This window comes from Perognathus longimembris, chromosome 20 (genome assembly GCF_023159225.1).
Source record: "Perognathus longimembris pacificus isolate PPM17 chromosome 20, ASM2315922v1, whole genome shotgun sequence".
NCBI lineage: Eukaryota > Metazoa > Chordata > Mammalia > Rodentia > Heteromyidae > Perognathus > Perognathus longimembris.
Window position 1 is genome coordinate 46,486,551 of NC_063180.1, and position 26,405 is coordinate 46,512,955.

The window sequence follows — 26,405 nt, forward strand, 5'->3', positions numbered from 1 at the left end:
GGTATGTGTTGGCTGCAGGCCTTTGTAACAACTGTGCCTGCAGACTGCTAATGCTCTGATAAAGATTCCATCCTTCAGTATGTGGCTTCTCTGATAATTTACACATATCTAACAGTATGACTGTGGTTAGGGGTCGGTTGTTGATGTCCATAAGGACTGGTGGTTGTAGGGCTACTCAGAGTGGGCATTAGCATTAAGATTTAGTTATGGTTTGGAAATAGATTAGGCAGGTGTTGGGTTTTCCATTAACCTTACAAAGCAGGTTAGTGTTAGGGACTAAGTTAGGGTTAGGATCACTATTACAGAAAGATAGTAAATGATGGTTAAGGAATGGGTCAGGCTTAGGGAGTGGGTTAAGGAATGTGGTAGACAAAGGATGAGGTTAGGGAGCCTGTTAGGGAAGATTTTAGGATCAGGGTTTAGGAAGGGTTGAGGGTTAGGGAGTGGGTGAGAATTTGTGGAATGAGTTTGAGTTATGAGATGTGTTAGGGAGTGGTTTACAAAACAAGTTATGGAACAGGTAAGGATTAAGAACGTGTTAAGGAAGGGGCTAGGGTAAGAGGCAATGTGTTCAATATGAATGTGTTAGGTACACAATTGTATGGATTTTGGTTAGTGAATGTCTTAGGGTGAGGCATGAGGTTGGTGAGTAGCTTAAGGTGTGGGTTTGGGTTGTAGCACGCTAGGGTGTGAGTACTGGCTAGAGTCACTTGTGTGCACGATGGGGATCCATGTTAGAGTATGGAGTAGGGGTATGGTTAGGGTTGGGTTGAAGCTGTGTCACAATTAGGGTACCTGTGTGTACGGTTATGGTTATGGTTAGGACATATGTCTTGGTATGGGGTAGGAGATACGGTAGGGCTTAGAGTCTGAATGGCCTCAAGATCCTCATCCTTCCCAGGGTCTTGGTTTACTAGCCCTGCTCTTTCCCATGCCCTCCTTTCTGGTGTACCAGGGTTTGTCTTCCACTTATCTGTATTTGTCTTCATCTTGTGTCTCCCACTTATTATGCAAAAAAGTCCATTTCCTCTCACTGGAAGGCCTACTTTTGAGGATTTTTGTGTAAGTGTACAATTTAAAGCTTAAGACAAGGATCCTAGCTTTGAGCAAAGCCCATCTGTACTTTCAGAAATACCTTGGAAGAACCTAGATAGGTGAGGATGAAGCTGTGAGGATAGGTTATGGTTTGTTGCTTGGGAATTGAACCCATGGCTTCATGTATATGAGGCAAGCACTCTTGCCACTAGGCCATACTCCCAGTCCCGTCCAGTTTTCACCTTTTAAGAGGCTATGCAATTACAGGATCAGGGGTGAATTCACCTGGACTTCATCGTCCCTTCTACACGTGGTATTAAACACACATAGCAGGTTGTTGTGAGGTTCTTATTTTTTTGAGCAGCATACTTGCTCATGGTTTGTGCTGGTTCACCTCTCAGGAGCAGTACAGTGATGGAGGGTTCGGTCTGTGGAGAACATTTGGTGGAGTTGCTGGTACTCCAAGGGGCCGTGTTTTCCCATTACTATTAAGCAAGCTTGAGTGGGCTAAAACAATCCAGTACTCAATCATAAGTAAACTAACCCAACAGTTACCATGGTATTTTTACTACTATTATGGTTATTTCTGTAGTCTGTGACTATGATCATTTTTTACTGTCCATTACCATGGTTGCTACCTAGGTACAGAGGGGAACAAGGGCTCCCTATATTTTTAAATGCCAAACTACAAAAAATTAGTCTCATGGGTGGGGGGGTCCAGCCCTCTAGCATGGAATCATCACCAGGGTTTAGAAGCTGTTATAATTTTAACACTAAAACTTATATTTAGTCACTCAGGTTCTCAGATTAGCCCTTACAGTAGCAGGGCCTCATGTGCCTCCACAGAAGTATCCTGACTGTTTCCTGTCCCGTGTGTATACTGGGATAGGTATCCACTTTCTGTTGCTTCTAGAAGGCCGAGGGCAGCTCTTCATCTGGGTTCTTCCTTGTCTTTGGCACCTGTAAACGTTTGTACGCAGGTACAGACTACTGAGCTAGGGCTGAGGAGCAGAGAGGGACTTGAAGGGACACCAGTTCCTTGACTGAGACCAGGCTGACATCTTGTGAGGGATATACAGTCTTGTGTGTATTGGTGACACTTAAGCAGTGGAAATGGACATGGAGCTTCCTAGAGAAGAGCAGGCTGCTGTTGTTAGAGTGGGTCCCAGCATGCTGCCTGAATCCTTACCTGTCATCTGCTTCAGTTCTTGGAAGGGGCTGATAGAGCCTCTCTACAGCCTGCCTGGAACTCCTGACCAGGAATCTGGGAGGCCAGCACACTTCTTACCTATAGCCAGTGCATCCCTGGAAGTCCTTAGGCCTGGATGTGGAGGAAGCCACTGGGCCTGCCTACCCAGGGGTTCCTGAGCTTCAAGGATGATGTGTTGGCAGCAGAGAGCAGGTATGGGGGGGCAGGGGAGGTGGGAAGCTCTCCGTCTGCCTGCCCCAGGAGGATTGGATCCTTTCTCCCACCAGGCTGGCTCCTCCAGAGTCAGAGGGAGGCAGCGGTGACTACTGCATTTTAGGCTGCTGTGGTGAGTTCTATCTGTCTGTTCCTCAGAAACATGGTGAAACTCAGGCCCATTCCAGGCCTGTGGTCTTTCCTATATACAGCAGAGCCCAGATACCCAGCAAAGTGCTACTTGTGAGGAAGCTGCATACAGTCAGAGGTGCAGACTGCTTGAAGACTCAAAGTGCATTTTGCTCTCTCCTATTCTGGGCAGGCAGCAGGTTCTCTCTGACCTGGCCAGCTGCTTCATGTCCACATTGATGTAAGTGAATTAATGCCCCTGTTGCTGAGTGTTGGTGGGCCTTGGCCTCCTGAGGTGGTCACTTGCACACTGTACAGAAGCCCTTATGTTGATGGAGCAGGGGCCCTTCATTAATCCTCAGTTCTGTGGGGAAGGGTCCCTACCCTTCATCCTGACACCCAGCCTCTTTCCTCCATTTCCCCCCTTCTGGTTTTTCCCCAGGCCTCTCTGAGAAGGGTGTGGATACACATCCTGTTCTATGCTCCCCTTTTAAAGGCCCAACCACGGCTCTGTGGACACAGGTGAGATGCCATGACCAGGTGGAACAGCCTTTTCATGCATCTTACTAAGTCACATTCCAAACCGAGTTTACAAGGGATGTCTTGGCTCTCCTTCCAAAGTGTAGATGACCAAGCGCTGGGTCCTGCTGACACAGCATCATCAGGGTAGAGGCTCGCCAGATTCTTAAAGTTATACCTCTTAATTGTCTTAATTTTCCCACTGCCCCTGAGATTGCGAGCTGAGTTCAGGGATGGCAGACAGACTGAAACGACCCCCTGGCATTAGCCATGGCCTATGAAGGGCCCTGCTTCCTACAAAACCATATTGGGTGACCTTGATGGAGGCACCCATGGTCTGGAAAGTGTGTAGACAGAACAGAACATTTTATGTGTTATTTCCCTAGGGTTGCTTTGACAAGGCACTGCACACTGTGAGCTATGGAGATCTTCTTTCACAGCTCTGAAGTCCAACAGATGGAAAAAGGTCCAACAGTGAAAGCAAGGTGTATTATAGGCCACATTCCCTTGACAGGTACAAGAGCATGGTGTGTTCCAGGTCTTGTTCTGGTTTCTAAATCTTTGAGGGAATAGTGTAGTTTGTAGAGTAACTCCCCTGTGTGCATTTCTGTGACTGAGTTTCCACCTTTTTTTCCCCCAGTCTTATGCTTTCCACTCAGAGCCTGAGTACTGTCCCTGGCTTCTTTTTGCTCAAGACTAGCACTCTGCCAGTTGATCCACAGTGTCACTTCTGGCCGTTTTCTATATATGTGGTGGTGAGGAATTGAACTCAGGGCTTCATGTACATGAGGCAAGCACTCTTGCCACTAGGCCATACTCCCAGCCCCAGTTTCCACCTCCTAAGGGGCACAATAATAGTGGTTTAGAGTGGATGTGAGGGAACAGAAGACACTGTACACAAGAGAGCACAAAAAAGGTGACTTAGGGATGACCCTAACAACACTTGCCAAGAGCCCATTTCTGTATATGATCACATTCATAGGTACTGGAGAATTTCCTCATATGAATTTAGGGGACAAACCCATTACAATGCCACTGCTAGTGGTCCCTACCTCTCATTCCGTAGGCAGATCCCTGCTGACCCTGAGTCCTGGACTTTGGGTGATACAGTGATGTAATCCAGTGAGTGCTGGGGACATTAAGGTTTGTAGCAGGATCAGACAGAGCCTAGTCTGTCTCTGGGCACTGAGACATTGGGATATTTCCTTGGGGCTTCAAGTTCCCCTGTGACCTGATCAGAAAGTAGTAGAAGCTACAGGCTCCCTAAGGCCAAAGCCTTTCCTAGCTGAGGTAGGCATTGCTCTTGTGATCTGCAGAGACCACAGAGTTTCCTGGTGAACTTCGGTGGCCAGATCCCGGTCAGTGGGAGCAAGGCATGCCCAGAATAGGTCTTTAGCATCCAGAGTGGGAGAGGTATGGGCAGAAGAGAGGAGTAGGCATCCCCTTTTGTAACCAAGAGTAAAACACCAGTGTGGATCCACTAACAGGGCCCAGCCTCTATTGAGGCTCCTGATGCTTCACATAGAATCTGTGCCACTTCAGGGCCAGACACATGTGTCACACACACACACCCCTCCCTCCCAGTTCTATAGTGCACCCACCCACCCCGTGTGGCCTGGGCTTATGTTCACAGGACTGTTAGATGCCCTGAGTAGTTCTTGGGGTTCTGACCCTGGGTGGGAATCTGAGTGTTAAGCACTTACAGGCTATGCAATTACAGGGTCAGGGGTCACTTCACCTGGACTTCATCGTCCCTTCTACATGTGGGATTAAACACACATAGCGGGTTGTTGTGAGGTTTTTATCTTTTTGAGTAGCATACTTGCTCATTGTTTGTGCTGACAGAACACTGATTTCCATTTATTGAGAGATGACAACCGTCAGAAACCATTCTGAAGTTGGCATCACTGTTGGTCAGGGACACTGAGCACTTTAATCATAGTCTTTTGAGAAGGCATCAGGGAGAAGGAGGCAAGGACTTGGTATGAAAAGATGGCCACTGGGTTTAGGTTAGGAGCTGAATAAACAAGGTGTCTGGGACACAAAAATGCAGACTCTGGCTGGCCATGCTCTAGGTAGCACTGGGTTGTGGAGGGACTTGGAAGCTATGCTGAGGATGAACCATGATGTCACCAGGCAAATGACTTCTAAACTTCCAGGAGGTAGCCAGTGCTCTGTTTCAGACAAGATGCCCACATAGGCAGCCGCACAGACACTTGTGGCCTCCTTTGCTCCCATGAGGCATGATGCAGATGGAGATGTGGCATCACCCATTTTAGCCATAAACTATGCCACTTGGACTGGCTGTTTACTCATTTCCTGAAAAAAGTTATGAATGGCCCTACTCAGTTAAAATGTCTCTTTTGACCTTAGTCTGAAAAGGACCCCATTGTGGGCTCTGTTTCTCCCACAGATTTTCCCTATTTCTGGCTTAAGTAGAAACTCTCCATCACTGCACAACCAGGTCTTGGTGTAGTTATTGGTTCCATAATTTGTAGAAGGAGAAAGAATCACATTTGTGTCAGATATGAGTAACAATGGGAAGTGAATTCATCCTAAGTGTATTCCGGGAACTCAATCTTTTCAAAGATTGAAGTATAGTTCACATGATAGAGAAGGACTTGAACACTTTAGTGATGCACACTGCCCATGTTGTGTGTCTATTTGTCCTAGATACTTGGCTTGTTCCCATTGAATTGCTGTTGTGCATAATGCTGTTAAACATTTATCTATTCACACATTTCTGTGTGAATGTTTTCACTTGTGTCAGTGTATGTAGGAATAGAATTGTTGGATACTATGGAAATTCAAGTGTTAGCTTTTGTTTCACATGGGTCAAACTTTTCCGCAGCTGCCGCACATTTTCGCATTTCTATGATCAATATCCACTTCTTTATTTTTTGTCACCAATACATGATAATTTTTACATGATTTTTCTGTTTCTGAAGTGATGTCTTGTGGTTTTGGTTCTTATTTCCCTCATGGTTAATGATGTTGAACAATTTTTTTCTTTTGTTTTTTTGGGGGAGGTTTTCACTGTGTGGCCTTGAACTCATGATCTTCAATGCACACCAGATGGCTGCAATCAACCAACAGAGCATGGGGCAACTTGATTTTGGGGTCTTGCTCACCTTTGGGGTTGGTAGGGTATATGAAGGCATGTGGGAAGCTACTGGTGTTGGAGGGTGACTGAATCTGTGCCGCTGAGAGGCTCGCCATGTCCATCCCAGGAGACATGGAGGAGCAGGATCACAGTATCTGGCTCTAACGAGATGCTGTACATCTGAAGCATACCTGCACAAGGGCATCCATGAGTGTGTAGCCTCTACTGGTACCCACTGAGCACTGAAGCTTCAGAGGCTAAACAGAAGAGGTCAGGAAAGGCCACTGTGATGTTTTGGCTGGACAAAGCTGAAGCCTGGAGATTAGTATGTGCTAAGGAGATGCTGTCCATCTGAAGCATACCTGCACAAGGGCATCCATGAGTGTCTAGCCTCTACTGGTACCCACTGAGCACTGAAGCTTCAGAGGCTAAACAGAAGAGGTCAGGAAAGGCCACTGTGATGTTTGGGCTGGACAAAGCTGAAGCCTGGAGATTAGTATGTGCTATGGTGGGTGACAGAAAATCCACTTGCCATCAAGGAAAAGTCTGATAAGTTGAATTGCTTCAAAGGAAATCAGTACAAGCCTCCTAAGATTTCCAAGACAAGGTACCAAAATCTCCAAAGCACCCAAGATAGGCTGCCAAACTCTCCATAGACAAAATACCCTTTAATACCCAAGAAGGGAGATTCAATAAATTTATAATGGACCAGTGAATGACCTGAGAGACACACAATCCAAAGATGTGAACAAGGAAAGAAATGTAACTGATTGTTGAATCTCCATAGTGTATTTTAGGCATTAGTAAGGAAAGTGCACAGTAGTTCTGAGTTCATCTACAATTTCTAAAATACTTTGTAAAATACATTTTAGGGTTGGCTGTTGAATCCTGGCCACTCACACGTGCTAACCAAGTCTTCTTGAATGATTTTTACATTTAGTTCCTTTCCACATTCTCAGTCTAAAATTTGGGAAGCCATTGTAGAATTAAAAACAGATATTTTATGCTGTGACATCCATTCTACCTTAGGGATTTCCCCAATAGTTGGACTCTGCCCTATGCTCAGTGACTCCATCAGTGCTTCAAAGAGAAGGCACCCAAGAGAATATCAGTAGGAACCTGTGCAAATTGTCCATACAGATTCAGAGTGGGGCTCTCTGTGGCTGTCCCAAGTGCTAGGGCGCCCTCTGCTCTTTACTTTGGAAATGACAGGTGACATGTAAATGTGTGAAACAGTGGTTTTTTTTCCCTTAGTCTGTGTGTGTGTGTGTGTGTGTGTGTGTGTGTGTGTGTGTGTGTGTGTGCTGTTAATAGGGATTGAATTTTGGACTTGGGTGCTGTTCTTTAGCTTTTCTAGTTAAGATTGTGCTGCACTGCTTGAGCCTCAGCTCATCTTCTGGCTTCGTTTTGTCTAAGTGTGTGTGTGTGTGTGTGTGTGTGTGTGTGTGTGTGTGTGTGTGTATTTGTTATTTTGTCTCTGTGTTTTCCAGCATGAATTTCATCTTTAAAGATCTCCTTACTCTGTAGAGTATTATTTGGGCAAGCAGGGATGTGGTCAGAGTGAGGGAAGGAAGAAGGCAGGGAGGGAGAGGGAGAGTACAGGTTTTTCATTCGTTTTTGTAGTTTATGAGGGAGCATGGAGCTCCAAATAAACTAATCTTGGATGGAAGCCTTTTGTGAACATAGTGCTTGTTGCCTATGAATTCCTGGCTGTTGTTTTCCATGGCTGTTTGCCTGTCTCCCTGTTTTAAATTTTTGAAAGAAATACTGATTGATGAAGTCAGGAGAAGATTGAATGTTTTAATTTAAATTCATCCTTCACCAAGTAGATTGCTGTAAATGTCTGACAGATACCCATGTGATAAAAAAGGTATTTCCCCCTTCTACCTTGAAAATGGAGTAATGAATAAACATCAATAAAAACCCAGCCTGCTTATTCTTGTTTTGTTTTGCTTTCTGGTGTTATCTGTCCTCTTCTCTGTTCTCCCTCCCCTTGCCCCCTCATCTGCCAAGTCTGATTGTGACAGTAATCTGAGATGAATGGAAGTGGCCATGTGATGCCCCTAGCCGCCGTCCCTAGCAGGTGTCCCCTTAAGCCTGCTTGTGCCAGTGTGTCCCATAGTTCTAGGTGCAGGAGAGACCCTGAAGGCTTGTGGAGTGTCCTGCACCAGGCCCTGGGTTGGCGCAAAGGCCTTCTGCTAGGCAGGCTGGGCAGCAGGTCCGCAGGTGGGGCCTCAGGAAGCTAGAGGTGCAGGGGTGGTGCTTATGGGGCTTCAGAGCATGAGAGAGGCAGGGAAAGAGCCAGGAAGCTAGAGGTGCTGTCCTGGAGTTTATGGGTGCATCACAGCAGGATAGGGGTGGGGAAAGTGGTAGGAAGTGAGAAGTCAAGGGGCATGGCCCTGGCACTGGACTGGTTTAGGTGGCTTCTGCCTGGGACTGGCAGTCCTGCCAGTAGCCCTCATCTTTGGGTTTGGGCCTACAAAGCTGGTCAGGTTCTCTGTGGTTTCGTGGTGCGTCTGGCCTTCAGTACACCTGTCCCATCAGGCACCATCTGCTTGTTTGGGGAAACCTGGAGGAACGCTGACCCTGCACAGTTGCGGCTTGTGTGTAGAGGAGGTCTGACCCAGGTGCACCAAGCTGACTTTGAGGCAACTCTGGAAGACAAGCTATGCTAAGTGGCAGTGGGGCCCAGGGCATGGGTGTGGGGTGGCTGTGAAAGTGTGTGGAGAAGCGCGGCCTGCCTCTCCTGTTTGCTTATTTGTGCTCTTCCTGATGTGGCTTTGGTGAGACCAGGCCTCTGGAGCCGGCTTGGAGTCAGTGCAGAGCTTTTAGTTGGTGCTTTTAGTCTTGGCATGCCCAGGCCATGGTTGTTGGGTGGGTGTGAGAGTGTGTGGAGAATTGCGGCCTGCCTGTCCAGTTTGCTTGTTTGTGCCCTTCCTGAAGTGGCTTTGTTGAGGCTAGGACTCAAAGCAGGCCTCCTGAGCTGGCTTCGTCAGTGCCGATCCTTTTATCTGTGGTTTCCAGTCTTGGCAGGCTCACGCAATACTTGTGGCTGGCTGTGAAAGTGGGTGGAAGAGTGGGGCCTGAGGTGCAGGGGTGAGGCTTGTGGGTCATCACTGCAGGAGAGGGGAGGGGTGAGGGCAAGGAAAGGAGAGGTGAAGGGACTGGGCTTATGGGGCAACACAGAACGAGAGAGGAGGGGTAAGGGGAGGAAGTGAAAGGTCAAGGGGTGTGGCTTGGGTGCTGGACTGGTTTAGGTCACTTCTGCCTGGAACAAACAGACATGCCACGAAGAGCTAGGAAGAGCTCCTTTCTCTGAGGGTCCTCTAGTTGGGTTCAGGCCTACAAAGCTGGTCAGGCTTACTGTGGTTTGCTGGTGGGTTGGCCTTCGTACACCTTTTCTATCAGGCAGCAGCCGCTTTTCTGTGTGGGGAAGCCTGGAGGACTGTGTGTGCAGATGCTGCTCGTGTGTGCAGAAGGCTGGACCCAGGTGCACCAAGCTGACCTTGAGGCAACTCCAGAAGACAAGCAGAGCTAAGCTGAGTTATCTGGCAGGTGGGGCCCATGGCATGGGTGTGGGGTGCTTGTGAATGTGTGTGGAGAAGCATGGCTGGTCTCTCCTGTTTGCTCCTTTGGGCCCTTCCTCAAGTGGCTTTGGTAAGGCTACACCCGAAACCAGGGCTCCAGAGCCGGCTTCCCGTCAGTGCTGAGCATTTAGCTGGCTTTCAGTCTTTGCAGGCCCAGGCCATGGTTGTGGGGTGTTTGTGAAAGTGTGTGGAGGAGCGCGGCCTGCCTCCCTGTTGGCTTCGGTGAGGCTAGGCCTCAAACCAGTCTTCTGGAGCTTTCTCCCAGTCAGTTTAAACAAGCTCCCAGAGTTTGTTTAGCCAGCGCTTTCAGTCTTGGCAGGCCTTATTGCCTGCCTGCCTGCCTCCTGTGTTGGTTTGTGTCCTTTCTGAAGTGTCTTTGGTGAGGCCAGTCCCCAAAGTAGGCTTCTGGAGCTGGCTTTTACTTGGCACTTTCAGTCTAGGCAGGCCCAGGGCTTGGATACTGGTGAGGGACACTTTGGAGAAATATGGTCTGCTTCTCCTAAAGTGGCTTGGGCAAGGCCAGTCCCCAAACCAGGCCTCCGGAGCAGGCTCCAGTCATTGTCAAACTTTTAGCTGGCACTTTCAGGCCCAGAACATGGGTGTGGGGTGTGATTGTGTATGGCGAAGTGTGGCCTTCCTCTCTTGTTTGTTCATTTGTGCCCTTCCTGTAGTGGCCTCAGTGTGGCTAAGCCCTTAAGTAAGGTCAGGTCTGGACGGCGCCATCTTGGCCACACACATGTTGAATTGTAGGGTCTGGCATCTTGTCTTCATGGTAGAGGGAGGGAATTCTGACCCCCTGTTGATGCTTGTGTCTGAATTCCTGTAGACAGGTGTGAGCACTTCCCTTGTAGGTGACTGAACCTGTCAGTCCAGTGCTTGGGAATAGGAGCTTCCTATTACCCTGTCCCCTGACTTTACCTTATTTAGGCCCAGACAAGCACTGTTGCCATTGTACCAAACCACACATCTCCGTGTTTGCATCCTGTGTCCTGTCTCCTGGCTATCTCTGGTCATCATGGTGTCCCAAATCAGCTCTTGGAGCTGAATTGGTTTGTTAGTATAGTTTTTGTTTTTTCTTTCCTCTCTGTCCTGTTTCCTAACAGTGATAAATATATTTGGGGGCAGCAGGCCTTTGTAACAATTGGCTACCCCCATAGACTGCTAGCATTCTAATAAAGACTCCAAGATTTGATCCTTCAAAATGTGGTTTCTCTGATAATTTACATTATAACAGGCCCAAACCAGGCTTCTGGATCCAGCTCCCAGTCACTGCAAAGACTTTAGATGGTGCTTTCAGTCTAGGCAGGCACAGGGTATGGTTGTGGGGGTATTTGTGAAAGTGTGTTTATTGCACATTCTACTTTGAATACCAAGGTATTTTGTGTAGTTTTTGGAGCATGCTTTGCCAGCCAGGCAAGCACCTTTATACTGAGTTGTGTCCCCTGGTGGTCTCAGGCCTGGCCTGAGATATGTCTCATTAAAAGGTGGATGGAGGTAGCAGAAAGCAGGAGAAGAAAGTGTGGTCATAATGGCCTTTTCTTGTTTTTCCTTTCATTAGCCATGGCTCTGATCCCACTCAACAGTGGAGAGGCCTAAGTGCTGAGGATTGGAATGGTAGGTGTGGATCTAGGTGTCAAGTCCAATGTAGGATGGGCTCAGTGGACCCCAAGAAATCTTGGTTAGGAGAACATAGGCCCCAATCCAGGTCTTGCATAGGGCACAGAGGTTAGGGTGGAGGGGATGTGTGGAAAATGTTTTTTCCAGGTGCCTGTAATCCTAATCCTCCTAATCAGGAGGCCAAAATCTGTTGATTGCAGTTAGAATCCAGCCTTGGTAGGAAAGTCCATGAGGCTCTTTATCATCAATCAACAGCAACAACAAAAAACCTCTAGTAGAAGTAGAGCTGTGTCTCAAGTGGTAGAGTGCTCATGCCTTAGTTCAGGCCCCAGGACAAGCACAAAAAGATTTTTGGGGGTGGCAATGTGGCTTAGTGGTAGGCGCTCCCCTAGTATTCATGTAACCCCGCGTTTGATTCCACAGTACCACATACACAGAAAAAGCAGGATGTAGGGCTGTGGCTCTAGTGGTAGAGTACTACCCTTGGGCAAAAGAATCTCAGGGACAGTGCCTAGACCCTGAGTTCAAGCTCTAGGATTGGCAAAAAAAGATTTTCATTTTTATCATATAGGTATTACACACATTTTTTTTAAACCTTTATTTAAAGTGTTTTTCTTTGCCGGTTGTGGGGTGTGAACTCTGTGCGTGGGTTCTGCCCTTGAGGTCTTCAGCTGAAGACTAGTGCTGTACCACCTGAGCCACAGCGCCACTTCTGGTGTTCTGGTGGGTCATTGGAGATAACAGTGTTTTGAACTTTCCTGCCTGAGCTGGCTTTGAACCTGGATCCTCTTGTCTCAGCCTCCTGGGTAGCTAGGTTGACAGGAGTGAGTCACATTTTATTAGGCATGCAAAAGTATTTCACTTTCTTTTTTGTGAGTTCCAGTGGTATTGTAAGTACCTCAGCTCTTAGCCCTGACTGTTTTTATGCCACCTTTGTTTTTCATGATTTCCAGCCTTTGTAGGCACTTTGAAGTGTCTGGATAAAATGTGTAGAGCCCGGAAGCTTGGAATCATGAATGGAGGTTCTGGCTCTATAGCCCAAGGTAGAACAGTGTGGATGGCCCCCATTTGAACCTGCTCTGGAGAACTCATGCCTTGCCCAGGCCCGTGGCCTCTGTTCAAGTCAGCATCAAGTTTTCATTTATACTTTCATATCAGTCTTGGGGCCTGGAGAAGGAGATGAAGGCATGTGTGAGGAAGGGCAGCCTATCTTTTCCTGCTTGGTAAGTTGGTGCTGATCAGAACAACTTAGGTGACCCTAGCCCAAGCCTCTGAGTTCTTGCTATGCATTCAGTTCTGCTTTTGGTCATGTCCTGCTCTGTGATTGTGGGTTAGGGGCTGAGGGGCCATGTGGAAAATAGTTTACTTTATTACATAGGTCTTAGACATATTTTGTTCAGCATATCAAGGCATTTAAATTTCATTTTGGCGAGTTTAAAATTTATTGTGTTTCAGGGCCTCCCACAACCTAGGCAAGCAACTCAACACTGAACCTCACCCCTTTAATATAACCCAGTCAGTTCCTTTAGACTGGTTTTATTCAAGTTTTCTAGTAAGGAGCTTCTGTGTAACTTTCTGTTTTGTTCTTCCCCTGTCGCTGATATAGGATCCCACTTCCCTGTGGAGTAGTTAAAGCATACCCATCCTTTGGTGCCTGTTGATTTCTTCTGACTGTAAGTACTTTGAGGGCAAAATGTGTCTAGTATCAGATAAAAATATGCAATAAATACACTTGGAATTTTGAGTGTAGTATCTGGAAGTATGGGCCAATGTAGAAAAGTGGCTTGAATGATACCCCCTCCCCTGAAGAAGTGACACCCATTCACAAACATTCTGAAGTTGCCATCACTGTAGGTCAAGGTTCTAAGACCCTCTAATCATTGAATCACAATCATATGAGGAGGCATCAGGGAGAAGGTGACAAGGACCTGGTATGAAAAGATGGCCACTGGGTTTAATTTAGGAGCTCAGCAATCAGTGTGGCTGGTACTGAAGTACCCAGACCCTGGCTGGCCATGCTCCAAGGTAGTACTGGGCTATGGAGGGACTTGAAAGCTATGTTGAAGTAGTGCCATGGTGTTACCAGGTAAATGGCCTCTCAAACCCTGGGAGCTATCCCTTATGCTCATTAGTGTGCAGTTTCAGACAGGCACTCCACCTAAGTAGCCGTGCAGATATTTGGGGTCTCAGTTGCTGCTATGAAGCAGGATGCAGAATGATACTTGGCAAAACACACATTTTAGCCATAAAGGAGGCCCTGTGGATTGGCTGTTCACTCCTGGTACTTGAACTTGGCCTGGGAGCTGTCCCTGAGCTTCTTTTTGGTTCATGCTAGCACTCTACCACTTTAACCACAGCACCATTTCTGGGCTTTTCTGTTTATGTGGTACTGACGAGTCGAACTCAAGGCTTCATGCATGCTAGGCAAGCACTCTACCACTAAGCCACATTCTCCGCCCTAGTCCATGGTTTTGAGATGATACTTTAGGCACATCTGAGGATCAGACATTGTTGCCTTTGAAGCAACAGAAGCATGGGCTTAACTTGATCAACATGAGGGTTGTGTGATGGTAGACTGGGGTGTCCCAGGCATGCACTGAGCACTGTAGAATCAGGCTGGAAAGGCCACCATGATGCTTGGACTGGCTAAGTCTGAAGTCTGGAGATTAGTAGGTGCTATCATGGGTGCCAGAAAATCCACAAGCCATTAAAAGAAAAGTCTGATAAATTGAAATCCTTTAAAGGCAATCAGTACAAACCTCCTAAGAATCCCAACGTAAGCTGCAAAACTGGTCAGACAAAGCACCCATTAATTTCTAAGTACAGAGTGTCAATAAATCAAGGAGAGAGCCAGGCGCCAGTGGCTCACACCAGTAATCCTCGGTACTCAGTAGGCTGAGATCTGAGGATCATGGCTCAAAGCCAGCCTAGGTAGGGATGTCCATGAGACCCTTATCTCCAATTTAATGCCAGAAAACCAGAAGTGGCACTGGCCTCAAGGACAGCCCACGACGGACAACAACAAAAGAACAGACCATTGAATGACCTGAGAGACACGTGGTCCAAACATGTGAACATGGAAGGAGATGCAACTAACTCTTGAATCTCCATAAGTTGTATATCATTGATTTTTCAACAGTGGTACACGTGACTGTTCATTCTTTTTCTGATTCATATTTGCAAATCCCTTGTGTTGATGGTGAGTCTTAGGGACATTTTTGGTGGTTCATTATTTCTAGGACTAGCTTTATTTGAGTGTTGGATTGTTAACATGCAAAATACAGTTGATGTTGGATTCTTCTAGACCAGCAGCTTTTACGAATTACGAATTAGTACGCTGAAGAAAACTGCACTTGTGCCACCTAATGGCTCACTTAAGTGGCTCTCTCCTCTCCCATTTCCCTCTCTTCTCTCTTTCTCTCCTCCCTTCCTCTCCTCTTTTTTCTTTCTCCAGACATTGTATTGCTGCATTAGACCAGGCGGATCTCAAATTTGTCTTTTTGCCTCCGCCTCCCAACTGTTGGGGTTACCTGCATATACCACCCTACGAGGCTCAATATTATCCTTTCCTCCCCCTCCTCCTCCCTCTCCCTCCTGCCTCCTCCTTCGTCCTCTCCTCCTCCTCTTTTCTGCCTTTTCTCTTTCCTCCAGACATTGTATTTCTACATTACAACAAGCTGATTTTGAACTCTTAATCTTCCTGCTTGATCCTACCAACTGTGGGGCTTACCTGAATTTGCCACCCTACCTGGCTCAATTTTATGATCTAAAAGTTCCTGAAAAAGGACTCTTGTAGTGGCTGGGAATATGCTTGCCTCTTATACATGAAGCCCTGAGTTCGATTCCTCAGCACCACATATATAGAAAGGGTCAGAGGTGGTGCTGTGGCTCAAGTGGTAGAGTGCTAGCCTTGAGCAAAAAGAACCCAGGCTCTGGCTTTGATTCCAAGCCCCAGACTTCCCTACCCCCCGCTCCCAAGGCACTCTTACAGTTCTGTTTTAATAACAGACTTACCTGTAGAATAAAATAGAATGGGATTTCATTCCCCTTTTTATTTGAAAACATTATTCTCCCTCTTCTCCTTACCTCCTGTGTGTCCCCGCCTCCTCCGTTTCCGCCTCCGCCTTATCCCCTCCTCCTCTCCTTAGCTAACACGAGAACATACCTTAAGTTTTCTTAATGCCAAACGTTCTTCTTAAAATTTACCCAAGCACTATTCTTGGCCCTGCAAACAAAACATTAGACTGTGAATCTAGAAACAAAGAATTATAGTTCTTTTAATTATCCAAAAAAGTAAAGAGGAGCTGCTAACTCCTCCACCCATACGTAAAAGTATGGCTTTTTTATGAACTCTTTTAGGGTAATAGTAATCCAGTGGCCTTAGGAGCCAATAATTTGGTGCAAATCCAAGATAAAGTAACCTATAATGTTTACCCTATCATTTATATTCATATTAGCTATTCCTCTAAAACCCCTAACAAAAGTTTTAATGGGTCAACCAACACTAACGTATCCTGAGCAAATGACTAAATCTATAAAACGAGCCTTTATTATTAGTCTGATTCCACTATTCCTATGCATCATTATAAAGAGACAGTCATCTCTACTTATCACTGATTAACTATTCATAGAATATTATATGAATTAAATATTCATAGTCCATTGAATTATACATAAGCTTTAAGTTAGATTTTTATGATATTATTTTATCTACAGCCCTATTCATCACTTGGTCCATCATAGAATATTCTGCATGATATATACATTCAGATTCAAACATAAACCAATTTATGACCTACCTCCTTATATTTCTCATCACTATGCTCATCCTAGTCACAGCTAATAATATGTTCCAACTCTTTATCGGGTGGGAGGGTGTAGGAATGATATCCTTTCTATTGGATGATGGTATGGTTGAACACACGCTAACACTGCAGATCTACAAGCTATTATCTATAACTGCATTGGAGACATTGGCTTTATTTTATCTATAGCATGATTTTATAATAACTGTAATTTATGAGAACTTCAACAATTTTTTAAAATAAGTAATGAAAACTGCCTTACCCTTACTGGGCTTAATTCTAGCAGCTACTGGTAAATCCGCTCAATTCGGCTTACACCCATGGCTTCCATCTGCCATAGAAGGTCCTACACCTGTATCTGCTCTACTATACTCAAGTACTATAGTTGTAGCAGGAATCTTTCTGGTAATTTGTTTTTATCCCCTTATATCCAATCACCCAAATATTATATCACTAATTCTATGTATTGGGGCCATTACAACCTTATTCACAGCAATCTGTGCCCTGACCCAAAACAATATTAAAAAAATTATTGCACTCTCTACATCAAGCCAATTAGGTCTGACAATAATAACTCTAGGCATTAATCAGCCTTATTTATCATTTCGTCACATCTGTACACATGCATTCTTCAAAGCTATGTTATTTATATGTTCTTACTCAATTATCCACAACTTAAACGCTGAACAAGACATTCGAAAATAAGGAATTGCCCCATGTCTACCATTTACAACATCTGCTCTGATTGTAGGTAGCCTAGCTTTAACTGGCACACCCTTCCTTACAGGATTTTATTCAAAAGACCTAATCATTGAAGCAATAAATCTGTCATATACTAATTAATCTGTCATATACTAATCATCACCCTAATTTCAACGTCTTTTACAGCTATATACAGCTCACAAATTATTTTCTTCGTTTTAATAGGACATCCACGATTATTACCAATTAATTCCATCAATGAAAATATTCCAAGCCTAATTAATCCGATTAAATGCCTTTTTTTTTTTTTTTTTTTGTGGCCAGTCCTGGGCCTTGGACTCAGGGCCTGAGCACTGTCCCTGGCTTCTTCCCGCTCAAGGCTAGCACTCTGCCACTTGAGCCACAGCGCTGCTTCTGGCCGTTTTCTGTATATGTGGTGCTGGGGAATTGAACCTAGGGCCTCGTGTATCTGAGGCAGGCACTCTTGCCACTAGGCTATATCCCCAGCCCCGATGCCTTCTAATAGGAAGCATCTTCGCTGGTTTCCTATTTTCCAACCTTATTAACCCTACCAACACCCAAACTATAACCATGCCTATTATCATCAAATTAACAGCTCTAACAGTAAGTATCATAGGGTTTATTACTGCAATAGAACTAAACATTATATCATCCTATTTAAAATTATATCCAAAATCGTATTCAGTCAACGTCTCTAACCTGCTAGGATTTTTTTCCAACTATCACACATCGACTCGTTCCTAATATAGGTCTCACATTTAGGCAAAACTTAGCAACATCAACTATAGACTGGACATGAACTGAAAAAAGTATACCTAAAACCTTAGCTACCATTAATACATCTGCTTCTAGCTCTGTGTCAAATCATAAAGGCCTATTAAAAATTTATTTTTCATCATTCATCTTATCCACCCAACTTCTACTAGTTATTAACTAAGTGCCATGAGTAATTTCAATAATAAGATAAATAGCTATAGAGTTCAACCACCAACTACTACAATTCAACTCCCATAACTGTAAATAGCCGCTACTCCAACTGAATCTTCCCGAACAAGTACTACATCATCTTTACCAAACGCTAAAGCATTATCTAAATTATATAATCCACCTAAACCTTCTAACCCCTCAAAATGCAGAACAGTAATTAGTAAGACGACTTCTAGTAAGATTCCTGATAATAGTAAAAATCATAGTCATAAATTTGAGCTTCAAGTTTCAGGATATTCATCAGTTGATATAGCTGTTGTATAACCAAATACTACTAACATCCCTCCTAAATAATTAAGAAATAGTCATACCAATATAAGGGCTATCATTTAGAATTATTAGAGCACACCCCAGAGCCCCACTGACAATCATACACCCGTGAAAATAGGTGAAGGTTTAACAGCCAACCCCAACAAAACCTAAAACCATTAAGATTAAAGTTAAATAAAGTTAAATTGTCATAATTTTCACATGGACTTAAACCACGACCAATGACATGAAAAATCATCATTGTTAATTCAACTATAAAAACACTTTATAATGACAATCATACTAAAGTCTCACCCTCTCATAAAAATAGTAGTAAACCATGCTTTCATTGACCTTCCAACTCCCTCTAACATCTCAGGATGATGAAACCTTGGATCCCTTCTTGGAGTATGCTTAATTATCCAAATTTCTTTTTGTCTATTCTTATCTATGCACTACACATCTGATAACACAGCATTTTCTTCAGTGGCCCATAATTGTCGAGATGTTAAATATGGTTGATTAATCCGATATATACACGCTAACGGAGTATCATTGTTCTTCATTTGCCTTTATCTGCACATTGGATGAGGTATTGATTATGGCTCCTACCTCTACAAAGAAACCTGAAACATCGGAACTACTCTTCTATTCCTAGAAATAGCTACAGCCTTTATAGGATATGTACTTCCATGCGGACAGATGTCATTTTGAGGAGCCAATCTATTATCTGCAATCCCTTATATTGGCTCAGACCTAGGAGAGTGAATTTGAGGGGGGTTTTCAGTTGATAACGCTACTTTAACTCATTTCTTCGCATTTTATTTTATTTTACCATTGATTATTGCAGCAATGGTGATAGTTCATCTTTTATTTCTTCACGAAACAGGATCTAATAATCCACTAAGCATCCTATCTGATTCAGATAAAATTCCATTCCATCCTTACTACTCATTCAAAGATGTATTAGGAGGTGTAGCATTGCTAGCCTTTTTCTTTATGATCGTTTTATTCTTCCCAGATGCCTTAGGACCCCCAGATAATTCTATACCAGCTAACCTACTCAATACACCACCTCATATTAAACCAGAATATTTCCTATTCGCCTATGCTGTTCTATGCTCCATTCTAAATAAACTTGGAGGAGTAATTGCCCTGATCCTATCAATTCTAATCCTTGCCCTATTCCCACTGCTCCATACATGTAACCAACGTGGATTAATATTCCGACCTATTAGCCAAATCCTATTTTGAATTTTAGTCTCAGATTTATTTATTCTAACCTTACTTGGAGGACAACCAGTAGAACCACCCTTTACCATTAGTGGACAAATCGCATCCATTCTCTATTTTTCTATTATCCTTCTCTTTCTCCAAATTGTCAGATTAATTGAAAATAAAATACTTAAATGAAGACTGCTTTAATAGTATAAGAGTTATATAGGTCTTGTAAATGTAAGATGAAGATTTTATCTTCCTAAAGCATTCAGGGAAAGAATACAATCCTACCTCCAACCCCCAAAGCTGGAATTCTTAATTAAACTATTCCCTGTACTTGGGAGATTTAATAAATTTAAACTGTTTCATCAGGCTTAATCTTAAACTCTCCCTCCATAAAAAATTACCGTGCATATTATGATTAATCTTTCATAAACCATAAAATGCTTATTACACATTAAATTAATACATACATGCTCATCAGCAAGTAATAACCCCCATAAAGTACATTTACATCCTATGTTATATCCACATTTAATGCTCCACAATATGAATATTGTACAGTATAAGTTAATGCTTGTCAACAATATACCCACAATAGTCCATTAAATTTCGTTAGTCCTTGAACACATGGATATCCCCTACTACTTGTTGTCTCTTAATCTACCATCCTCCGTGAAACAATCAATTCGCCCACTCAGCCTACCCTTCTCGCTTCGGGCCCATAAAACTTGGGGTAGCTATTGTGAAAGTATACCTGACATCTTATTTTCACCTCAGGGCCATAAAATTAAGATCGCCCACACGTTCCCCTTAAATAAGACATCTCGATGGATCAGTGACTAATCAGCCCCTGACCAACATAACTGCTCTGTCATACCCCTGGTATATTATTTTCGGTATGCTGTGACTCAGCTAAGCCGTCCAGGCATGGACGCAGTCAATTGATCTGTAGCTGGACTTATTAACTAACATTCTCCAACCCCATAATAAGCCATTGACATATTAATTAATGCTCGAGGACATAAAAAATTTTATACTAAAATAGTACTCTAACGCATACACAGAAATAATAGTTATTTTTCCCACCTTAGGAGATTAGCACTTTATTAACACCCATTTCCCTAAACATTAATAGATGCAAATACCATCATAGTCCTAATGTGAACTTACTAAAAGCTTAGTTGACACTCCAAAGGCCCCTGGGTTACTGTAGCTTATAAGCAAAACAAGGCACTGAAAATGCCTAGAATTGTTTAATTCCATACACACAAAGGTTTGGTCCTTGCCTTTTTATTTGCTGTCATTAAAATTATACATGCAAATATCCGTACGCCGGTCAGTTTCACCCTAAAATTCAGTTAGAATAAAAGGAGTAGTTATTAAGCTCTCTATAACAATTGAAGCTCCACGGGCTACAGCAGTGACAAAAATTAAGCTATGAACGAAAGTTCGGCTGTTATACTGACATATGGTTGGTAAACTTCGTGCCAGCCACCGCGGTCATACGAATGACCTAAGTAAATAAAGTTCAGCGTAAAGAGTGTTGAATTAAATATTCAGTAAAATTAAAGTACAGCTAAGCTGTAAAAAGTCCTAACTTTTATGAAAAACAATGTCGCAAGAAATTTTATGTAATTAAAACACTAAAACTATAACAATCTGGGATTAGATACATGCCTATTTGTCAGAGAACTACTAGCCACAGCTTAAAACTCAAAAGACTTGGCGGTGCTTTTATATCCATCTACAGGAGCCTGTTCTGTAATTGATAAACCCTGATATACCTCACCATTTCTTGCTTATTCAGTGTATATACCGCCATCTTCAGCAAACCCTAAAAAGTCCCACAAGTAAGCCCAATTATATAAAAAAAGTTAGGTCGAGGTGTAACTGGGCTACATTTTCTGGTACAGAACATAGGAAACCTTGTCTGAAATTGACAAGATAAAGGAGGATTTAGCAGTAAACTAAAAATAGAGCGTTTCATTGAATAGAGCAATGAAGCACACACACACACACCGCCTGTCACCCTACTCTATTAGATACAGATAAGTACATAACTTTCAACTACAAGACTTGAGATAAGTCGTAACAAGGTAAGCATACTGGAAAGTGCCCTTGGATTAATCAAAGTGTAGCTTAAATAAAACATCTGACTTTTACACTCAGAAGACTTCAAAATACTGGAATGCTTTGAAGTATTGCTAGCCTAGCCTTCCATAAACTAAATTATTCTTAATGTATACATTAAATCATTCACCCCTAAACTAGTGTAGGATATAGAAAATTTATTACTAGAGATATAGAAACAGGTACTGCAAGGGAAAGATAAAAGATCTAATTAAAGTATGTCAAAGCAAAGATAAAACCTTCTACCCTTTGGATAATGGACTAACTAGAATAAATTTGTCAAAAAGTGTTGTTGCCAAACACCCCGAAATCAGACGAGCTACCTTTAAATAGCTAACCAGAGCCAACCCATCTATGTCGCCAAGTAGTGGGATAATTTAAAGGTAGAGGTGAAAAGCCTACTGAGCCTGATGATAGCTGGTTGCCCAGCCAAATAATTTTAGTTCAACTTAAAATTTACCTAAAGTATTAATAAATTAAATGTAAATTTTAATGTTAATCTAAAGAGGTGCAGGTCTTCAGAATTAGGATTCAACCTTTTCTAGTGAATAATTACTTAATCATAGTTGGCCTAAAAGCAGGCACCAATTAAGAAAGCATTCAAGCTCAACACGAGTTAAATATAAATATTACTAAAACCTATAACAATTCCTAGAAATACACTGGGCCAATTTAAGTAATTATATTAGATGCACCAATGTTAGTATAAGTATTAAAAATAATTACCCGTTACATAAGTGTATATCCACCAGAATAAATCACTGATAATTAACATTAACATTTAAAAAACCCCATATTAATCTTAAACACATACAAATCAATGTTAATCCAACACAGGTATGTCACCAAGGAAAGATTTTTTTTTTTTTTTTTTTGGCCAGTCCTGGGCCTTGGACTCAGGGCCTGAGCACTGTCCCTGGCTTCTTCCCGCTCAAGGCTAGCACTCTGCCACTTGAGCCACAGCGCCGCTTCTGGCCGTTTTCTGTATATGTGGTGCTGGGGAATCGAACCTAGGGCCTCGTGTATCCGAGGCAGGCACTCTTGCCACTAGGCTATATCCCCAGCCCCCAAGGAAAGATTTAAAAATGTAAAAGGAACTCGCAAACACAAGCACTGCCTGTTTACCAAAAACATCACCTCTAGCATTACAAGTATTAGAAGCACCGCCTGCCCAGTGACTAACGTTGAATGGCCGCGGTATCTGACCATGCAAAGGTAGCACAATCACTTGTTCCTTAATTAGGGACTTGTATGAATGTCATAACAAGGGCTTATCTGTCTCTTACATTTAATCCATGAAATTGACCTTTCCGTGAAGAGGTGGAAATTAAATAATAAGGCAAGAAGACCATATGGAGCTTAAATTAACTTTCTACTAAAAACTTAAACTCACTCTAACAGAGGTAAACAGTAACAAGCTAGAAAGAAAACTTTGGTTGGGGTGACCTTGGAGAAAAAAATAATCCTCTGAAATACCTAGACCTGGACTTAAAAGTCGAAGTTAACCTACGTCATCTTTGATCCAGAATTTCTGATCAATGGACCAAGTTACCCTAGGGATAACAACGCAATCTCATTAAAGAGTCCATATCGATAATGAGGTTTACGACCTCGATGTTGGATCAGGACATCCAAATGGTGCAGCAGCTATTAAAGGTTTGTTTGTTCAACGATTAAAGTCCTATGCGATCTGAGTTCAGACTGGAGAAATCCATGTCAGTTTCTATCTATTTACTCTTTCTCCTAGTACGAAAGGACCAGAGAAATAATGCCATCTTTTCCCAAAGCTCCTTAATGCTTAATTAATGATTTATTTCTTAATTAAATTCGCATGCCCAAAATAATTTCCAAGATAAGGAACTGTTAAGATGGCAGAGCTCAGCAATTGCTTAAGATTTAAAACCTTATTATCAGAGGTTCAACTCCTCTTCTTAACAGCATGTTTATTTTAAATTTCCTTGTATTTATTATTCCAATTTTATTAGCAGTAGTCTTCTTAACCCTACTAAAACGCAAGATCCTAGGCTATATACAATTTCGAAAAGGTCGTAACATCATACATCCATAAGATATTTTTCAACCATTCGTGGATGCTATAAAACAGTTCGTTAAAGAGCCTATACGCCCAGCCACTTCATCCTTAATTCTATTTTCAATTTCCCCTATTTTAGCATTATCACTAACTGTCCCTATGAATTCCCCTTCCAATACCACATCCTCTAATTAACAGAAATACAGGATTTTTATTCATCTTAGCAGCATCAAGCATATCAGTATATTCAATTTTATGGGAAGGCTGAGCATCTAAATCAAAATACGCTATATTTGGAGCATTACGAGCTATAGCTCAAGCCATTTCATATGAAGTAAGCCTAGCAGTCATCCTCCTATCGACAACACTATTAGCTGGACCATTCTTAATATTATCCCTTACAATGTCTCAAGAATATATCTGAATAATTCTCCCTGCATGACCCCTAGCTAGTGATCTCCACACTAGCTGAAACAAACCGAGCTCCCTTTGACCTAACCGAAGGTGAATCTGAAGTAGTTTCAGGCTTCAACGTTGAATATGCTGCAGTACCATTTGCCTTATTCTTTATGGCAGAATATATAAATATCCTAATAAAGTCACTAATCGCTATTTTATTTTTTGGCCCAACCTGCTCATCACTCAATACAGAAATGATAACTTCAAACCTAGTTGTAAAAGTATTAATTTTAACTTCATCGTTTCTATGGATCCGAGCATCATATCCACGTTTCCGATATGACCAACTTATACATATTCTATGAAAAATTTCCTTCTCGTAACCCTAGGGCTATGTATGTGTCACATTTCACTACCTATATGTACGACTGCTACCTATATGTACCACCACTAATATGGAAATATGTCTGACAAAAGAGTTACTTTGATAGAGTAAAATATAAAGGTTATATTCCTTTTATTTCTAGAACTATAGTACTCAAACCCAACCCAAGAACTCAAAATTCTTTGTGCTACCTATTACACTAAATTCTAGTAAGGTCAGCTAATTAAAGCTGTCGGGCCCATACCCTGAAAATGTTGGTTTTAACCCCTCCCATACTAATTAATATTGTTGTATATTCACTAATTATATTTACTATCTTTATAGGAACCATATTTGTTCTCACAACCTCACACTGAATATGCATATTAATAAGGCTAGAAATTAGCATACTAGCAATTATTCCTATAATAATTTACAGCAATAACCCACGCTCAACCGAAGCCACCACAAAATATTTCCTAACACAAGCAACAGCATCAATAATCCTTATATACTATATCCTCAATAACCTTGATTCATCTGGCCATTGAAACATAGTTGACCTAAAAGACAACCTATACCAATATATACTACCAATTGCCCTACCCATAAAACTTGGCTTAGCCACATTCCACCTTTGAGTACCAGAAGTTACTCAGGGCATTCCATTTTTCTCTGGTATAATCCTACTAACATGACAAAAACTGGCACCAATCTCAATTATATACCAAATGGCCAACAACCTAAATACAAACATAACAATATTTATAGCTATATCATCAATTCCTATTGGTGGCTGAGGAGTTCTTAGTCAGACTCAAATATGAAAAAATTCTAGCATATTCATCCATCGCCCATATAGGATGATAGCAGCAATAACAATCTGTAATCCCTTATTTACATCATACTTACAATTTACATGTTTATGTCCTTAGACTTTCTATCAGCTAATAACACTACATCTCTAACCATGAAATTCTACCCCACTAATTACTTTAATCATGCTGGTCACACATATCATTAGGAGGACTACCTCCACTAACAGGATTTCTACCTAAATGATTTATTATCCAAGAAAAAGTGTTAAAAATATTATAGTAAGTATATTTATAGTCATATCAGCCCTACTAAACCTTTACTTTTATCCTCGACTAATCTATTCATCTGCCCTTACATTATTTCCCCTTCCAAATAATTAATTCATATGAAGAGTAATCACAAAAGCTTATGACCCATCCCAACTCTTCTTTTTCTATTGTCATTTTCACTCCCCCTATCCCCATTATTGTACTCAATATTCTAGAAATTAGGTTAATCAAAGACCAAGGGCCTTCAAAGCCCTAAGTAAACACTGAAGTTTAATTTCTTTCTCTAAGGACTGCTGAATGAATACTACATCTTCTGGACGCAAACCAATCGTTTTTCTTAAGCTAAATCCTCACTATATTGATAGGAATCAAACCTACGAAATGTTAGTTAACAGCTAAATACCCTAAATCATCTGCCTTCAATCTACTTCTCCTGCCGAGAAATAAAAACGGCAGGAGTCCTGGCAGGATTGAAGCTGCTCATTTGAATTTGCAATTCAATATGAAATTTCACCTCTTGACTATGATAGAAAGGGGTCTACCCCTGTAATTAGATTTTCAGTTTAATGCCTTACTCAGCCATTCTATCAATTATGTTCATTAATCGTTGATTATTTTCAACAAATCATAAAGACATTGGAACCCTATACCTTATATTCGGAGCATGAGTCGTAATAGTAGGCACAGGTCTAAGCATCCTTATCCTAGCTGAACTTGGTCATCCAGGAGCTCTTTTAGGGGATGATCAAGTCTACAATGTAGTTACTGCCCACGCATTTGTTATAATTTTCTTTATACCAATTATGATCAGAGGGTTTGGAACCTGATTATTGCCATTAATGATTGGAGCACCTGATATAGCATTTCCTCCTAGGAATAGCATAAGCAATTCTCTGATCTGAAAGTTCTTGAAAAGGCACGTTTATAGTTCTGCTTTAGTAGCTACAGACTTACCTGAAGAATAAAATAGAATGGGATTTCATTCCCCTTTTCATTTGAAAACTCTCCTTTTCTC

The 26,405-nt window shown here is 42.4% G+C and overlaps 1 long non-coding RNA gene across 1 annotated transcript; it reads right to left on the bottom strand.

Moving 5' to 3' along the window:
• Window positions 1-12,451: 12,451 nt before the first annotated feature.
• LOC125368386 lies at window positions 12,452-24,466 on the bottom strand. Its single transcript, XR_007214227.1, has 4 exons — window positions 24,384-24,466; window positions 15,961-15,965; window positions 15,064-15,069; window positions 12,452-12,466 (listed from the first exon to the last, which is right to left on the bottom strand). It is a non-coding gene; the product is annotated as an uncharacterized LOC125368386 (long non-coding RNA).
• Window positions 24,467-26,405: the final 1,939 nt, after the last annotated feature.